The sequence below is a fragment of the Heterocephalus glaber genome, unplaced genomic scaffold (genome assembly GCF_053883595.1).
Source record: "Heterocephalus glaber isolate CG9 unplaced genomic scaffold, H.glaber_assembly_v1.0 deba00001805, whole genome shotgun sequence".
Classification (NCBI taxonomy): Eukaryota; Metazoa; Chordata; class Mammalia; order Rodentia; family Bathyergidae; genus Heterocephalus; species Heterocephalus glaber.
Window position 1 is genome coordinate 3,258,682 of NW_028258480.1, and position 12,081 is coordinate 3,270,762.

The 12,081-nt window shown below is 42.3% G+C and overlaps 1 pseudogene; it reads right to left on the minus strand.

Moving 5' to 3' along the window:
• Positions 1-7,358: 7,358 nt before the first annotated feature.
• Positions 7,359-8,314, minus strand: LOC147820764 (olfactory receptor 5A2-like; annotated as a pseudogene).
• Positions 8,315-12,081: the final 3,767 nt, after the last annotated feature.

The following is a 12,081-nucleotide window of genomic DNA, read 5'->3' on the forward strand; positions in this document are numbered from 1 at the left end:
TGAGGTCAGTGTGACCCCAATTAAAATCCTCTCCCCTGAATTATGGCTTCTCACTGACCTGATGGGTTGTGTGCTAATTGCACCTGGTACAAGTTCCCATTTCTTCTATCCTAGCAAGATAAGCAGTGCCTACTCCCTGACAGCCCTGCCTGGCACCATCATGCCAGGTGAGGGGCGGTGTCTCATTAGATGCCTTCAAAGCTCCCCGGCTCCTATTCCTTCTGCAATCGTATCCAATAAACACTGGATGCGCTTGGGGGCCTTTGACTTTGCTGCCATCAGCAGCACTGACCAGGACCCAGGACTCAGTTTCACTCTAAGTCTTGTTCCACCTGTTCTTTAACCTTCGCCAGTGCTGTGGTGGCTCACAGGAGGCTGGGACCTACTGCAGGGGTCTCTAGCAATGTCCATTCCGCCTGACCCTCACGTCTCTGCACACTATCCAGGGCAGCTTCCAGACTGACTGACTCTGAGGTGGTTACATCATATACATTTGATTTCCAGCTTCCAACTTTGGTTGTCATTTCTCCTGTTCTTCATATCTTGGTGGCTTCCTTTTTCTTTAGTGCATATTAATGATACAGAACGATGATATTCATTGTGACATTTTCATACTTGTGTAACATACATTAATCACATCTACCCCTATTACACTCCCCTCCCTTCCCCTTCCACCAGTGCCCTTTGGAGTTCTTCTACTTTCATGTCATATTCATTATTCAGCCATAATTGGACAGAGCTGGAGATCATCATTCAGGCAGACCTAGAAATGCAAGTATCACATATTTTATTTCTAGAAACTTTGATTGTCATTTTAGGTGGGTTTTAGAAGTCAAGACAACTATATGGCTTCAGCTCACACATATACTACCCAAATATTACAACAATATTTTGAAGTTTTAAACCATTTCATACATTTACTAGAAATAAGTGACTGTATACTCTTGCTTATTTTATTGTCCCCAACACTCAGATAATGTAATTTTTAAATTATTTTATTATTTGTTTTTACAAACATTTCATTCCCTAGGAAAATTCTCTGAATTTCCCATTTTTACCCTTGAAATGGAACTTTTTGTTTATATGTTTATACTTTTTTTTTTTGGTACTGGGTATCAAACTCTTAACACATGCAAGGCAGGCATGGGTGCCACTAAGCTAAATCCCCAGCCCATGTTTGTATGTTTATATACTCATACTTTTAATTACATACACTTCATCCTGGTTCTCTATTTATCACCTCACTTCATAAAAATTAGCTTGTACTTTCTGTCTTACTAATTTTCATAGACTGCTGTTTACTTGCCAATATATCTTAATGTCCTTAAGGCCTTATTCCTGAATAATAAATATGGACAGACTTGCACAAGTATTTAAAGTGAGAATATCATATTTTGATATGAGAAAATCATATTTTGCTTTTATTCCAACATTATGATGAAACTTTAAAAAACTAAATTGCAATCTGTCGGAGTTGACTAAAAAACTGAGAAATTCTGTATCCTAAACAATCAAAAATAACTTTATTTACATACTTTAATTGATCTGAAAGACAAGCCGTACTGATTCACAATTTTAATTAATTTCTCAATTAGAAGACAACTCTTTTGAGACACAAAAGGATATAAGTTACCATCTAACACAGCCTAAGAATTTGTCATGATAACCATTATTTCCCTCGCAGCTCAACTGAAAACTTAACTTCCCATGAATTATTCATTTTCTTTTTGTTAAGCACTCCCGGGAACTTTGCTGAGCACAAGTTGCATGATAATTTGGATTTAATGTGAACTGAAATACTAATATTTATATTAAACCACTAAGGCCATTGACTCACTCAACAAATGCTGCTTACGTGCGTAGGGTGTACCTGGTACTGGGCAGTGCCTAGGTGCTGAAAGCCTAGTTGCCTGTGGTAGAAGCCAAGGTGACTGAGAGTGTGCTTTGAAACCATCTCCACCCCCACCCCCCTCTTTGGAACCCAAACTGACAGGAAAGTGACTGACGAAAACAAATTTCCTCTCCATCCTACTCCAAAATCCATTAAGAATTCCTGCAAGAGAAAAGTTACCTTTGAAGATACAGGAAGGACCTTATCAAACTCAGCTCTAGGGTCACAAGCTGTATCACTCAGCATTTGGTTGCTACAATGCCATGCCTGAGGCAATTACATCATAAAGAGAAAGATCATCTTTGGCTCGTGGTTCTGGGGCCACTAGTCCAAGACTAGGCAGCCCCTATCTTGAGCATCTATTGGGAGCACAGAGAGCAGTGTCAGGGAGTGCATAGAGGGGCAAACGGGCATTAGCCAGGAAGCAGAGACTGAGAGATAGGGCTCCCACAGTCCCCTTCCAAGGCATGCCATCAGTGGCCTCAGGACCTTCAACTTGGCTCACTTCCTTGAAAATTCCACCGCCTACCAGTTTTATCCTGCCCTCTTATGACCCAGCCTTTAATACATAAACATTCAGGTACATTCATTCAAAGTACAGAACATGCTGAGTCCCAAAAGAAAGAAAAAAGGCTAAGGATGGATATGTTGATCCACTTGATTCATCATTCCACTTTATATATATATATTAAAACATCACCTTATAACCCATAATATTGTATTGGTCAGCTTTTCAGATGCTGAGGGAAAATACCCACAGTGTAAGAGGGAGAGGTTTATTTCAGCTCACTGTTTCAGAGGGTTCAGTCCATGGCCATCTGGCTGCAAAGCACAAACATCATGGCAGACTGCGATGGTGGAGCAAAGCTGCTCGCATCATGGTGGCCAGGAAGCAGAGCAGAGGAGAAGAGCTCCAGAGAAGAAGGAACGTGACCAGACAGCGTCCCCAAAGTCACTCCCATGACCTACCCAGACACACCTGGATGTGTGCTTTGCTAGTCTGTGGATCACTCAAGCCAAGCAAATTGGTAATGAAGCTTAACACATTTGAGTTATACACATACGTGTAATTGTGATCTATTGATTAAAAAATCATTTAAAACATAATGGTGAGTCATACTAAATTATAATTACAATACTGAACTCTTTTTTTTTTTAACTGAACTCTTTATAAAGGTGCTTACGTGGCTAAGCAGGAAAATTTCATGCCTGATTTTCCATTGGAAAATTACCAAGAATAGCAGACGTGATGAAAAATGATTCCAGAACCTTCCAAGAACTGAAAACCACAACTCCAAAAGTGGTGCATAGACAAGAAGTGAAAACCTGCTTTGCCCTCTGGTAAAAACAGACACTGAAAAAGGTAGCATTGATGCAGATAATTCTGAGCACACAGCTGATTATCAGCACTGTCTCAGGACACAGGAAATGAGGGGGGGGGGCAAGGCTGCTGCAGGGCTTTTGAGAACCTGCCTCTTCTTGCTGCCCAGTGGACACTCAGCCCAGATGGGGTCTCGCTGGCAACCATATTGCAGGCTGAGGTCAGGTTGAGGGCTGAGATGTTTCTGCCAAGCTTCTTCCTTGACTCACAGAAAATGAACTGAAATTCAATGTATGTCTGATTTATGAATGTCTTCTTTTATGTAGATCATGTTTGCTCCTTGAGGATTTCTTAAGATGCAAACAACCCAGTCTCCTTTTTCATAAAAAAGAGGTTCTATTAGAACAAACAAAAACATGCCTTACCAAATCAAAATGATAGTCTATGCACTCCAAATAGTCTGTGTATTCTGACAGCGAAGTCCTGCTTGACATCAGAGTTCTATTTCAAAATTTGGCCACCCTCTTATTTCTGGAACGTGGTCTTACCAAAGTCTGTAATCTGTCTCTCTTTCAACTAGATAGCGCCAACCATTTTGCCCCTGGCAACTCTGACTGGAGACGCTGCCACATTCAGCTTGTAAAAGTTCCAAGCCACAGTTGCAAGGGCCTGCTCTGGCTCTTTGCTTGTATTAAAGAGTGGTCCATATGCAGTACTGCACACAGCAGGTCTTGGCCAGCATTAGAAGGGGAGTGAGGAGTATGAAAAAAGGAGAACAGGATAAAAGCAGTGAAGTTCACCTATACAGTTAGCTTATCACCAGGGAAAGGAGACATCAAGGATTCGGGAAAATGGTCAAGCAAGCTGATGGGGAAGTGCTAGGGCACAGGGTATGTCTCTTTATGTGCAGGACAGTCATGTCATCTGTGCTGTTTTAGGACAGGGAGATCCACTCGATTATCTGAACACAGGTAAGTGAAATCCCAGTGATTCTTCATCTGTGTGGATGATCACAAAAATAAGCAAATTCTGCCTTTGTCTAGTTCTAAAAGTAGGAAGAACAAAAAGAATAAAAGTGTCAAAATGAAAAGGGGCAGAGGGTGGAGCCCAGTGATAGAGCAGTTGGTTAGCATGCTTGGGGCTCTGGGTTCAGTCCCCAGTATAACCAAAAGAGCCTGGAAGGATAAGACTATTAACCTGTAGAGAAAAGTTTGAAAATATCAAAGAGCCTATCTAATGCATCAGAAAATACTTCATGAGTGTTTCTTTTTTTACGAATGTTTCTATTCATATACAAATGAGAGAATGTTGCTTGTACATAGGGACAAAAATCAGGGGTCCCTAAAAACTCTAAAATCAGCCTATAATGCTAAATAAAATACATGACAGAGGTGACTTAGGAAAAAAAATTCTTTGACCAAAGAAGGAAAAACTGTCAATTCATCAACTTATAAATAGTCTATTGATTGGAAGGGAGGAGGGTCATCGTGGTAGGGAGCAGAAGGAACACTTGGAGAGGAAAATGAGTGCCAGGCCCAGGGCTCCAGCCTGGCGAGGCCCTGAGGAGGGCGCACTGGGCCCTGATACACATCTTCCACTCTTTGATTCCTCCGTCCCAAATAGATTTCACGCTGCAATTTGTCTTTCTGCGTAGTTTCCTCACCAGATGGAGGCTTGTATCCCTGCACAAGTACAATCTTGGCAGCTTTCCCGTCACCGAGAGCTGGAAGTGGCATCTGGCTTGTGCAGCAAGCTTCTCTGAACTCGGATGACTTCCACCCATCTGGGTATTTGTGGAGGTTTCAAAAGTGGATGCCACACCCTGGATGGTGGCCACTTACTAAATTGCCTTTTCCGTTAGCAGCCCTCCCTGGAAACAGTTGAGCCTTGTCCTATTTTAAATAGCTATAAAATGCCAGATTCCTGTAGTGCCCAAAATATTCTGTTTAATGTGTATCCGTTTATATGCCTCATAATAAATACACTTGTTTGGGAAGTCTTATTTAACATGTGGCTTACTGTGAACCTCACATTATTTTTGCCTTATTTCAGTCTTGCAACCAATCTACAGCTTATGCAGAAGAATTAATAATTATCAATGAGCCTTACTTTATTCTTCACAGTTGGGCTAACACAAAAGAACTTCGTATATTCTCAGTGAAGAGAGAAATTTGCCATTACTGATAAATATGTATGGAACCAAACATATTTTTACAAAGATTTTGAAAGCAAAATCTGTGTTCATAAAAATATTTTAGAGATAATAATCAGTTACAACCCCACGTAAATCCAAAGCATGAGGCATTTTAAATTGATGGATTGATTATATTGTTGCTATGTTCTTTCAGTGACTTGTGGCACTAGGAGAATTTAAGATTAGCTAGCATTTTGAAAACTGGTAAATTGAAGGTAGGAACTCAGTGGACTGGAGTGAGACAAAGAAAAGTAGAAGAAAATGGCTATAAGGATAAGGAGGTGTCCAGGTAGCCGATGTAGCTTGAACAATTGTAACATTTCCCTGTGCGGCCACCTCTGTGAACCTGAGCTCTTTATCATTCCCCGAGGACTGCATGAGGGGCAGGAGACACTGCAGAGATGAGAGGACGGGTGTGAGCATCACTAGCCTGATATGTCCCGATTGGAGAGGACGTTCCAAAGTTATTGCTTCTTCTCAGCACATTACATTGGGTTTTTCTTGATTTATACAGAATTGACTAGTAATATTGACTAACTAACAATGCATGCTAACATTTCCTAAGTGTTACCATATTCCAGGCGCTGGACTAAATAAGCATGCTTATTCTCACTTAATTGTTGTATCATTTCCATGAGGTAGAAACAATGATTATCCTCATTTTACAGATAAGGAGAATTGAACCTGTAAGAAACATGCATAAGGCCCCATACCTAAATGACGGCAGGGATGAGATTAATAATCACAAGTCAGATGTCTTAAGAATCAACTCTTAGCCATTCTGCTACTCTCTCCCGAGGCCTTCTTTACAGTGTGTCAAAAGCTGTTTCAAAGGTCACATTTTCTACCAAACTGAGGAAATGTTTTCTATTTCTTCAGCTCAGATAGTGATAAATAATTAGGCCATAATAACAGCACTTCTTCAACTTTACTCCAGGCATGTTCTAAGAGTTTCTGTGCACTGAACCACTTCATTCTTCACTTTGAGGCTAAGAGGTAATTACCATTAATATTCTTCTTTTCCAGAAGGGGAATTGAGGTACGCAGAGTCCAATTACCTTGTTGAAGGACACACGGGTGGATGTTATTTCCTTACTTAGCTATGGGTTCCCAAGGGAGGCCGCTGGTGTAAACCTTTATTCCAGTTCTTTATGGTCAGTTCAGTTCAAGGATACGTAACATGCTTTGAGAAAATGTGGAGGAAAAACATCACTCTTTTTGTTCCCTTGTCTAAGTTCTCATCTAGAACTTATCACAAACCTGATAAAAACAGACCCTTTCACCCTGAGTGAGGGTGTGCTCCTCTTTAGAAATTTGGAATCCAGTTCAAAAGCTGGTACTTTGGGCTTAAACAAAGAAATGTCTTGGTTTACTTAAATAAATTAAAATGAATACTTTCTGCATGCATGATGGAATTCACCAAGAGGAGGCCCCGTTTGTTCAATCAGGCTCAATTCAGCGCTCTTAATTAATGCATCTAAAGAGCATTAATACACTCCCATCAGTCATGGTGGCTCACTATAGCCATGATTCTCAGACATCAGCAGGCATCTTCCTTCTGGTCTTCGTATGATCTAAGGGAAGCATCTGAGAATCTCTAAGGGAAAAAGGTTCAAGTTATTATCCCCTAAAGCAGCATAAGACTCCTCACCACCAATGCTGGGCTAACCTTGTTTCAATGACTTCCTACTACAGACACAAACTCTGTTTTGTTGTACCAGGGTTTTGGTTTTTTTTTTTGCCACGGAGAAGGTTTCTGATAAGTGGTACATTTAACATCTCCATGTATGTAATATTATTTAGTCTAGAAACCAGTAATGGTCAAATTGTTTTCAAATAGCCAAGACATAAACTGGACAGCAGAGTCTTAGAAAGGAGAAACACAAATCATCGTGCAGATCAGCGAGTCCAAAACTACATATATATCGGCACCACTGGCCCAGCTCATGACTTCACATAATCGTGAGCCCATGAGAAAGCAGAGGGTCCCTTTCCACAGCTTTCCTCAGTGCATTTTAAATCTCCTTATTGCTGAGACTGTAGATGACGGGGTTCAGCATGGGGATCAGCGTAGAACACATACAACACTTTGTCTCTGTTCAGGGAGTAGCTGGAGCTGGGGCTCATGTGCATGAAGAGACCCGAACTGTAGAAGAGGGTCACAGCAGTCAGGTGAGAGGCACAGGTGCTGAAGGCCTTGGTCCTACCCCTGGCTGAGCTGATTCTCAGGACAGCAGCAACAATGCACCCATAAGAGATGAGGGCCACGAGGACAGCGACCACGCCAACAGCAGCACCCACAACGAAGGTCATCACCTGGCTGGTGAAGGTGTCCGAGCAGGACAGAGCCAAGACCGGAGGCAGGTCACAGAAGAAGTGGTTGATCGTGTTGGGCCCACAGAAATCGTGCCGATAGACAGGGTACGTTTCGATCAGAGCGCTAAGGAAGCCTCCCGCCTAGGTGCCACTCGCCATCTTTAAACATAGCGCGTGGGAGATGAGGGCCGTGTAGAGCAGCGGGCTGCAGATGGCGGCGTACCGGTCATAGGCCATGGCTGCCAAGAGGAAGCACTCGGTCAGGCCCACCCAGCAGAAAACGAAGTACTGTGTGGCACAGCCCATGAAGGAGATGGTTTTCTGCTCAGCCAGGAGGTCAGAGAGCATCTTGGGGCTGTGGAGGACACAGGACATAGCAGATGTCCAGGAGGGACAGGTTACTGAGGAAGAAGTACACGGGGGTGTGCAGGTGGGAGTCCACCCTGATGAGACTCAGGTTCCAGGTGAAGGTCAGGAGGTAGATTCCCAGAAATAACCCAGAAAGGAAAATCCTCATGTGAGGGTGAGGGTGATCTGAAAACCCCAGGAGGATAAACTTTGTCACCACTGTGTTGTTCCTCACCACTGTCATAGGGTTGCTTCCTGCCTAGAAGAACAAAGCACCGTGGGCAGTTGGATTGTGTCTGTCATTTTGAGAACAGAATCCTCCTGGAAGTTCAGCTAACACCACCTACAATTCCAGCCACTTTCTAGGCAGCACCTCAAAGAAAGCCACCCTAAAATGACCTCTTGGCACTTTTAAGTCTGCGGGTTGTGCACACCGGTGAGATTTCTTTGGTGGAGTCAGAAGTGACTGGGAGTTGGAAACCTGTGCCTTCAGCTCTATTTTGCCTTGATAAGGGCTGCTGAAAGCCGCTTCTCAACTATAAAATGAGGTGCTTGAGTAGATCCATTCTAAGGTCCCTGTGGAATTGAATTTGATACGGATTTTTCAGACTTTCTGAATTAAAAATATAAATCATATTAAGATAGAAACAAAAGTAGGTATTGCTGTGCTTCATAAATCTTTAATATAAGAACTTAAGGTAAAGGAAATAAGAATAATGGGTTATCATTTTTGACATAATTCAACTTAGGGAAAGAAATCCAAACAGCCTACCAATGCAGTCTGCTAAATTGGGAAACTGAGAAAAAATTGTATGTTATATTTATGTTTATGTACATGCTTAAGACTAGAAAAAGTTTGTAAATTTTTACCTAGAAAGGTAAAATTTTAACCCAATCTACGTGATTGGAATAGAAGGGCTATAAAGAAGACTTTCAGGGCCAGGGCTTTAGCTCAGTGGTTCCAGTGCCTCCTTGCAAGCGCAAGGTCCTGAGTTCGATCCCTGGTACCAAAAAAAAGAGAAGCCTTTCACAATGAACTGAAACCAGCCAAACCACGATGTTCAAGAAGTAGTAGAAATTAATATTTACTAGACAATAAAAGCTAAGGAAGAGAAAATTTGTTAGAGATTTAAAGACAATAATTTGCAAAGAACAACTCTGATGACCAGATGAGATGACTCTGGAAACAGGAGGTAAGCCCATACAAAGCTAGGAATTAAGAAAGACAGACCGGGCATGAAGTACCATCAAACTGCCAAAAGATAAGTGGGTATAAAGAGGCAGAAGTGCCCTGGGGAAGATCCACTGGTGAGATTAAAATGTTGATATTTTGTCATTTATGTGGAATCTGACTGGCCGGGTATGCTTGTCACTGTGACTTTCCAGTTGCGTCCTCTGGTCCCTCATTGTACTACCAGCTGCTTCTAGCTTTGTGTATTCTAAACATTGCAAACCTCCCTCCAAGTCTCTGATTGAGCTTCGAAATCAAGAAGAGCCAAGACTACGCTTCACGGTGGCATCAATATATTTCTATCAAAAAAGGAATAAGATGAGTTTGGTGTCCTTATCTTAATGAAATCTTCCCAACAGAATGTGCCACTTGAGGCAGGGAGTCTCATCCATTCTGTTTCTGTCTGAATCCCTACAGTCGTGCTGGGGACACGAGCACCCAGTAAATATGTGTTGAACGAATGCTTTTTTTGCTGCTTATCTTCTGAGTTCAGCAAAATGTCTGGCTTATAAGGTATTATAATATTTGGTCTATTGTTACAATATAAAGTATATACTAAGATATAATCACGAACAATATTAACAATCTAATCATAAATACGTATTCAGCATTTACTGGGTAACAGGCACTATCTGAAGGGCTCCATTTACACAAATCCCTATATTTATCCCCACAGCCTCAGGAACTGGTAGTGATACTCTGTCCCTGGCACAGATAAAAGGTGGAATTGGCTGCAATTTTATAGTTGTTGTTTTCTGGATAAAAGGGGTGGGGGTGAGTTGGACTTGCTGACTTACTATCGGCGGAAGTGTCCTGGGATCTTGTGCCACAAGAGAAAATTACCGGTTGCTCTGCTCCCATAACATCTTCTGCAGACTTCAGGTTTTCTGCCTTTTCTCCTGCTCTATGCCTGGTTTCTGGTTCCATCGACTGTTTTTTAGACCCTGGCCTCAGGTAAATAGCAACACCGCCTCCGGAATCCCTGCCCCTTTGTTACCAAGTCTGGGGGTTCCTTGTGGCAATGGGCAGAGGGAGCCACACTCTACCCTCCCCTTCCCCTCCCCGCTCCCCTCCCGGTCCAGTCCAGTGTGAAAGCCCAGCAATCATCACAGCTACACATTCTGAGCACTCACTGTCCTCTGGAGTAATCGTGGGAAGGGCCAACCCCCCAACATCAGAGCCGTCTTTCCAGACCCCTGCCTGGGGACCTCAAAAGGTTGGGATAATTAACTACAAGGTGAAAAGAAATCCTTAGCCCAGCGCCTGCCGAACAGAAATCCCTCAGTGAATGGAAACTAATAACACCCTTAACTCTGTCTCTCGGGTCATGGCCAAGAAGGGTCTGTCCTTCCTACCCGACTTTTCCTGTGACTTGCGTGGTGCTGAAAGTGACTCACCATCTCTTTAAGGTCTGGGAGCCCCTCACAGCGCTGTCCCTGCCTGGAAGCATCACTGTGGACAACACAGTGAGCCCCTCAGAGCCAGAGCATGTTGAGCTTGCTTTCCAAGGGCCCTGGTGCTCTGCAAGCCTGAGATGTCAAGATTTTGATTTTCTGGTTCTTGAAGTGTTTTCTTCAGATATAAATTTTCCAACAACAACAAAAAAGAGAGTTAACTTGTGTCATGGAAATCAAGTTAGCAGTCCTTAGTCTGAAAATAAATAAATAAATAAATGACAGCAACGGCTTGTGTTTGAAGGAATACAATTGCTGAGACCCTTGCTGTAAAAGGTAATAGGTTTAATTTAGGGACAGAAATTTAATAACTGAGACCACAGAGAGAAAAAGAGGTCAGTGACTCCCAAAATCAACTGGGACCATGAACCAGCAGAGAAGCTTTTAATTGAGAGAAGCATAAAGTGGCGCAGGAGACACTGGGCTGAGAGTCAAGCCAACCATCTATGAAAGAATTTTAATACTCGGTTCAATTAAGATCTGGGAAATTTAAAAGTTAACCCATAATTATGGTCTAGCAATAGATTTCATCCACTGAAAGATTTCATCCACAATAGATTTCATGCCAACTCTGACTACAGTGATAATGACTACATAAAATAAGATGGAGCTCTTTGAAAGTATATTTTTATTAGTGGAAATATCTTAAGAGTGGAGAAAAAACTATAAATTGGCAATGTCTGCATCAGAAAGGAAAAGGGAGAGTCTAAACATGCAGTGTATTTGTCAAACCATCCTACAGGAAATTTGAGAATGAGGTAGAAAGTCACCCTATTAAATCTACCCGGGTAAAATCAGAAACTTTCTAAATGCATTTACTTTGAAAACTCAAATTTGAAAGGTAGATGTGGTGGTGCACACCTATAATCCCAGCACTCGAGAAGCTGAGGCAGGAGGATCATGAATTCAGGTCCAGTCTGGCCTATGCAGCGAGTTCCAGGGCAACTTGGACTACAAAGCAAAGCCCTGTCTCAAATTCAGAACAATTTTTTAAAAGAATTAAATTTGATTAAAGTGAACATCAAAAAGGATCAAAGCAGATATGTCACACAGCAATGTGAACATACTTACCATCGTTCAAATGGACCCTAAAATGTTTATGATGGTGTTGGCGTTAATTTTAGGCGTCAGTCTGACAGGACTGAAGAATGTCTACCTAGCTGGAGAAGCACGGTTTCCCGGTGTGTCTGTGAAGGTGTGTGTGCGAGAGACAGGCATTTGAGTCAGTAAGCTGAGTCAGGAAGTGTAGGGAACAGGGAAAGGGGACATTACTAGAACCTCTGCAGTAAGTCCTAGTCTCCTAGGAGCCACAGGAGCACACGGCGA